This window comes from Alosa pseudoharengus, unplaced genomic scaffold (assembly GCF_046254945.1).
Source record: "Alosa pseudoharengus isolate Yale_2024_CS ecotype anadromous, Long Island Sound unplaced genomic scaffold, YU_APseudo_1.1 YU_APseudo_1.1_scf_19, whole genome shotgun sequence".
Lineage (NCBI taxonomy): Eukaryota > Metazoa > Chordata > Actinopteri > Clupeiformes > Clupeidae > Alosa > Alosa pseudoharengus.
This window is the reverse complement of record NW_027468657.1, coordinates 35,819,360-35,826,156: the sequence shown is the minus strand read 5'-3', so window position 1 is coordinate 35,826,156 and position 6,797 is coordinate 35,819,360.

The window sequence follows — 6,797 nt, the reverse complement described above, 5'->3', positions numbered from 1 at the left end:
TGCACACTCATTACTCTCGTTTGAATTACTCGCGGACCCGTGATCGCATAGATATGCCACGCATGTCAGATGAAAGAGGAGACTCAGAGCTATCATTTGATACCAAGTACATCCTTCTGGGTTATAAAACAGACGAAGTGACAGCAAAATAATAACTTCATATAGCTGGACTTACCCCACGTTTTTGTCTGTTCTTGTGGCAAAGCATGTTTATAATCCAATGCTATCATGTGTTTCTCTATGGCAAAGCATGTTCATAGTCCGGTTTTGAGATCCTAGCAAATTCCTGCATGGCATCCAATTCAAGGCTCACATTGCATCCCAATTTGTTCAACAAATAAACACCTTTTTTGCCTTTACTTTGTTCATGGCAATGCAGTAAAGAGTTGAGAATTATTATGACTGCATACACACAGGCACGCAGGCTAACACGCAACCTCGGGTCAAGTCAGGTCAGATCAGTTCGTGTCACAGATATGGAGCGCAGAAAGGTCATTTTTCATCACTAAATAAAAAATGGCATTTATTTCCGTAAATCACACAGCAAATATTTCTGTAAATTGCTCAGCCCCAGAGTATACCTCCAACATGGCAATTATATTGCCCGATTCAGGACAGTCTGCCCTACACACACATGAAATGCATGTAGAGCTGTGAGCTTGCAGTGGTGAGATACATGTCGAAATATAAGAATTTTTATAATACACTTTTTATATTTTAATTCTTTAAAAATCAAAATAAAATCAATGCTAGTATTAATACATGAAATGATGGCAGATCTAAATAGCCTAAACTCTCCTGAAAAAAACAATATATAATATATGTGTGTGGCACTTACAATGACCAGAATAAATCCTTATGAATAAAGGTAGTGAAAATGCCCTAAAAACAGCTTAGGGTTCTAAGGGTTAATTGCAATAGATGCTGTGTAATCTAGAAAGGGTGTCCATAGTTCTATGGAAGGTGTTTAGGGAACCTCTTAAGGAGAAACGCATTTTCTCCAGTTTCACACTTTGTAATATCTCCAGAGATATACAGAGAGGATATAGTGGAAGAAGGATTAATGATAGAATTAATTGTGTTAACACTTTAGGTCTGAGCATTATTATTAATAAACTCAGTATAGAAATCTAACTTTGCTGCTTTTATTGTTAGTCCAGGTGATATGTGCCTAATTTGTGGTGATATGTTCACTTTTTCATAAAAGCATGAAACTTGGTACACTTGTACAGTTTGGGGCCCTGAACATTTTCAGAAATGGAGCCATCGCAAAAAAGCCTCGTGGCGGCCATGGCGGCCATTTTACTTTCCGCCATAACCAAATTATGTATTTTGCATCATATCTCCTGAACCAAACATGATAACACAGAAACGGTGATGTCTACCCCATATGTTTTGATGGTCAAGGATTACAATGATACCATATACAACATCATAAACTGTTCAGGTGAATAGTTAAAGGAAAATTCCGATATTTAGCACTTTGAGTCCCTTTTCTGGTTTGTTTTGGACGAACTAGAGTGGTGGACACCGAAATTTTGACGATTGGTCCTGTCTCGACTTTTCTGACTCGTTTTGAATCGCCTTTGCCTAATCAGAGTGGCTGCCTACAGGCATGCTCAAACATGTCCTAAAACAACCCTTAACGTTCGTTTTCAAAACTGCAACTCACCGAGTGGTTAGTGGTGTTCGTTGATTATTAAAATCAAATATATCGGCGCAATGTATGATTTCCAGCCATCTTATTTGCTATTGTGGAACTATTTTTTCAGACACCTCACAACCGCGTATAAACTTCCGCTCAATATTTGAGCCTGAAGCATAGACGGTGGCGCAGTAATATTAACGTGCAATGAGTCTTCCAACAGAAATCAATGGGATTTTACAAAATGCCAAATAAAACACTACAGAAACTGTATTTCGCTACGCTACTTGTTTTGGAACATCAACGAACACCACTAACCACTCGGTGAGTTGCACAGTTTTGAAAACGAACGTTAAGGGTTGTTTTAGGACATGTTTGAGCATGCCTGTAGGCAGCCACTCTGGCAGCTTTTCTTGCAGCCACAACTTAAGAGTTCAAGGATGGACTGGCTTGCCTGTGGAAGAGTTGACTACCGCTGGACTACCGCTGGTCTCCTATCGCTTGGGTCCATCCAACCCCAGTCTGTTGGAGATGGCATATTTGGTGCCACCTCAAGTGCTTGTCCCAAACAGTGTCCTCCTTGGTACACTGCTCTTTTGAGGTGCTGCACCAATGCATCCTTAGTTGGGGGGATTTGCTCCATTCCTCTTCCTTTCTTTGTGAACAACTCAAGACGAGTTTGATTGATGTTGACTTGGCTGCTGGTGTGATAGTAGAGGAGAATTGTGAAGCGCTCCACAATGGAAATGACTTCCTCTGGAATGCTTTTTGGAGCCTTTGACAGAACACTTTTGTTCTGTTCATGATGTCTGTTTTCAGAGACACCCTTACTGCTGAACTCCATGGCATTCTCAAACTCCTCAATCACCCGAGACACTTCTGGTCCAGCAACGGTCCAGCAACAGAGGGAATCCTGGTTTTGCATCAGGCCAACTGCTCCTCCATCTCCCTTCACTGTAGCATTGTTTTGCTAATGCGATTGATCTATAGCCATTGCTGAAAACACTTTTTGACTCTTTGTGACTGTGAATTTCCCTGCCAGAAATTCCTTTGCCACACCTGGATTGGTTTTGGAAAGACCTGCCATGTCTTTAACATGAACAGGTAACCAGCGTGCATAATTTGTGTGGTCAAGGCTGAAGCACCATGGGACAAGCTTTGTCATGCTATCCACATAGAGATTGAAGTCAGCCTCACACAGGAATCTTACAAATGACAAGACAAGGAGCTCCATCTGCAGGGCATTGTGTCAAAACAGAAACTGAGGACTTTCTTGCTGTCTCATGGTACACCAGTTGCAGTATTTCCCACAGAATTGAATTCTATTTGTGGTGGTAGGTTTGCAGAATTAACTTGAATGCAACAGTTTTTAACAAATTAGCGTAGCATGGTTATGATGCTAACCAGCTTTAAAGGAGAATTCCGGTGTGATATTGACCTAAAGTGTGTTGAAACATGATACCGAGTGTGAACGTATGTCTCATAGCCCATCTCGGCTTGTCCCCTGCACTCCAAAATCTGGCGCTAGTTAGCCGATGCTAACAATGGTGGTGCTCCGGCATCGGCCTAGCCATGCAAATAAATCACTGTTTTACACCATTTACGAGGCTCAATGTATCTCCACACTTCATTGGTAGACTTCCGAGGGCCCTGACATTTAAAACGAGACATTGAGAACTTTGAAAAAGCACTGGTAGTTTACTTACAAGACGATTTATACAGACAGGTCCTTCACGAAGTATAGCGTTTGCAGACATCTTGAATTTAGTCACGATAAGTCGAGCGACGAGTAAGAATGAACAGGTATGATAAGGGATCAGATTCCAAAAATAATTCTGTGGAAATGCATGGATTCCAGTTTCTTCCAGTAGCAGCAACTGGAATCCATGCATTTCCACGGAATTATTTTTGGAATCTGATCCCTTATCATACCTGTTCATTCTTACTCGTGTTTGGATAAGCCTAGTGCGTATGGCCGGTGCGCACATTTTATTTTATTTTTTGAGTCACATCCAGGGATAGTGGGGGTCGCCAGTCTCTGGCACGGTTATTTTGGGGGTCGCGGGTTGAAAAGTTTGGGAACCCCTGCCCTAGTATCTTGAGAGCTGCCATCTCAATATGCAGTCCTCCTAAGACAATGACAAAATTATCTTCTCCATCTGTAATGGGCCAACTCCACTGTATTTGTTTGGCAATGCTGTATAGAGGCTGGTCCACAGTGACAACGGGTACTGGATTTACCCTCTGTACTGCTTGATTGATGACATTCATTGCATGATGAATCATGGCCACTGATTTGGAGTCATCAGGGAATAGGGGAAGGAGAGCTGAGATGGCAGGGGTAAGCTCCTTTGGTTGAAGCTGACTGGCATGAAAGGCTGCCCAGGAAATGTGTTCTACAGGCTGATCTTCCAGGACACAGTTAGTCACTGACTTAAGCCACCTGAAAGAGAATGAATATACAAACATTCAGTAAAAAACAGTAAAGATACTTCACTTATACAGGCTACCTTACATCATAATACTGTTTCATGATTTCACATACAAGCAATGAATTTACTATATTTGTTATATAAGGAAGACTATATTTACCTTCTTTCCTCTTTCATTCCATCAATGAAAGCAGACCCATTTCCCTGGACTGGACCGATGGCTTTGGGGATAGTTGTTTCTGTATTTCTCAGGTGGGTAGGTTGAATGGTGGTGAAAGATGCTGGCAGGTCAGAGATTCTCCTTGAGAGGGGTGATGAATCAAGGTCACATCCCACTATGCGGTCAATCCCCTTTTTTTGGCTGGTGGGATGCTGGAATAGTGAAATTCCTGTGCCATGAAAAGGGCCAGTTGAAGATGTAGAACTAACGTTTGTGGTCTATGTTGTCCACTGCTGCTGTTGTGAACAATCCTTCTCTCAACGTCGTTGGACACACCACTTGTTCTCTGTGATGCAGCTCACTCGCGTGGTTACCCATTGCTGTGGTGATGTCCATCACTCTGTCATATGATATTGAGAGTCCTAGCTGAAACAGTGTGTTGACGAGGTCCCACATAACTGTGTTACTGTTGTTCCTCACACTGATAATGAAGTTTGTAAATGTCTGGTCTCAAAACATGTTTAGAAACTTAATCATATCTTAGCAAACTCATCGAAGCATATCCAAATGTCAGTATCCTTGCTCTACACAATGGTGTGATGTTAACCACGTAACTTCATCCGTCTTGGCAGTTGCATTGCGATAACAAATACATTTGAGTAAAGTAGTGATCAACAGTAGGCTATCTGCCTGAGGGATGTTTTTTTCCCTTCTAATATTGAAACGAGGAAGGGACATAGCGTCTGTTTTTGCCCTAGTAAACAAAAAAGTGAGAGAAACAGCAGTGAGAAACAAATCAAGGAGCAGGAAGAGGGAGAGCCAGAGGAGTCGGTGGAGGTTGGAGGGAGGGCATGTAATGCAAGTCAGGGCTCTATCACAGAGGGAAATTTTAGAGGGTGAGGTTCATGAAGAAAATGGAGAGGAAACATACAGGGACAGAGAGAGGAACAGCCAGCAAATGGATCCATGTGAAGTACTGCGTTATCAGGTTTGTGAAAAAGGTTCTTTTTACTATTTGCAAAGCAGTGCAATTACAATTTCATTGTAGGCCTTCTGTGTGTCCTTAAAATAGTGCTTTCTACTGAAAATTATTTTTTGTTTTAATACTTTTTAAAGTAAATATTTGGCCTACATGTTGAAATACAGTACAGGCCAAAAGTTTGGACACACCTTCTCATTCAATGCGTTTCCTTTATTTTCATGACTATTTACATTGTAGATTTATCAAAACTATTAATGAACACATGTGGAATTATGTACTTATGAAAGTATGAAATAACTGAAAACATGTCTTATATTCTAGTTTCTTCAAAGTTGCTATTTTTTTTTTTTTTATACCATATTCAGCAAGCCATAACTTGAAAAATATTCATCTGTGGGCCAAATAACTTTGCATTAATTCATAGTTTTGATGCCTTCAGTGAGAATCTACAATGTAAATAGTCATGAAAATAAAGAAAATGCATTGAAAAAAGAAGTGGTACCAAACTTTTGGCTTGTACTGTACATGCAGATATACATATACAAGTAAATACATTTTGTAGTTGTGCCCTACATGTTTAGCCTACTGTACATATTTCTACAGATACCAGCAACTCCAAGAGTACAGCCCAACTTGAATATTTTCCCAACCACTTTGGGGGAAAGAAGACAGAGCTTCAGGCCAAACTGGTATAATCTTCATCCATGGATTGAGTATTCTGTCATGACGTGCTATGCATGTAGACATTTTAGCACACCAAATGCCCCAGTTGAACTGGTTTGTTTTATTGAGCCATACAGGGAAGTTTTCTTTGAGCTCTTTAGACTGTGCAAGATTGCTGGAACCTTTCCTGTAAGCCTCTGTTACTGTAATCTATATTTCATTAAAATTCAATTGATCCAGCATTGTGCCAATTTAAATACTTAAGTGCGGACTCAACTGTGGAATTGACACCCTGTACTGTATTTTTCATTTTTTATGACCTTACAGTACCTCTTTTCCACCTGCACTCACTCTTGTACAAAATAAATGTATATATGATTTTAAAGTAAAATAAAGTTTAGAATCTTCAGATATCATTTGTTGACATTTTTTTTATGTGCCCTTCTGGTTAAACACTGGCCCCTCCTTGGCCCCTGTAGTACAATTTGTCTAGAACCGCCACTGCAGTAGATCCTCATCCTGCCCAAAAAGTTGATGTTTTAGGCCAACGATTCTCAAACTTATCCATGTCGGGCCCCCTCAAACCATCCTTGACCCCATTTTGCGCTGCCACCACCATATCTAGGTGGTTGGATGGATATGTAAATACTACTAATATAGGGTTTGGTGATGCACTGGCCACTCAGTTTTCCCACAATTCTGGTATCTCGGTTATACTCGGTATTAAATATTTTCAAAGCTGTTCAATTCTATGATCAGTTTTGAACACACAACTTCAGGTTGTCCTCATCCTGCTTTAAACAGGTTGTGTTGCATTTTGTGCACCATCAGCTTGGAAAGGTAGAAAGTTACTGACTTTGTACAAAATATACATTTATCTTTAGTATATTTAGTGACTAAACTAGTACAGTAGTA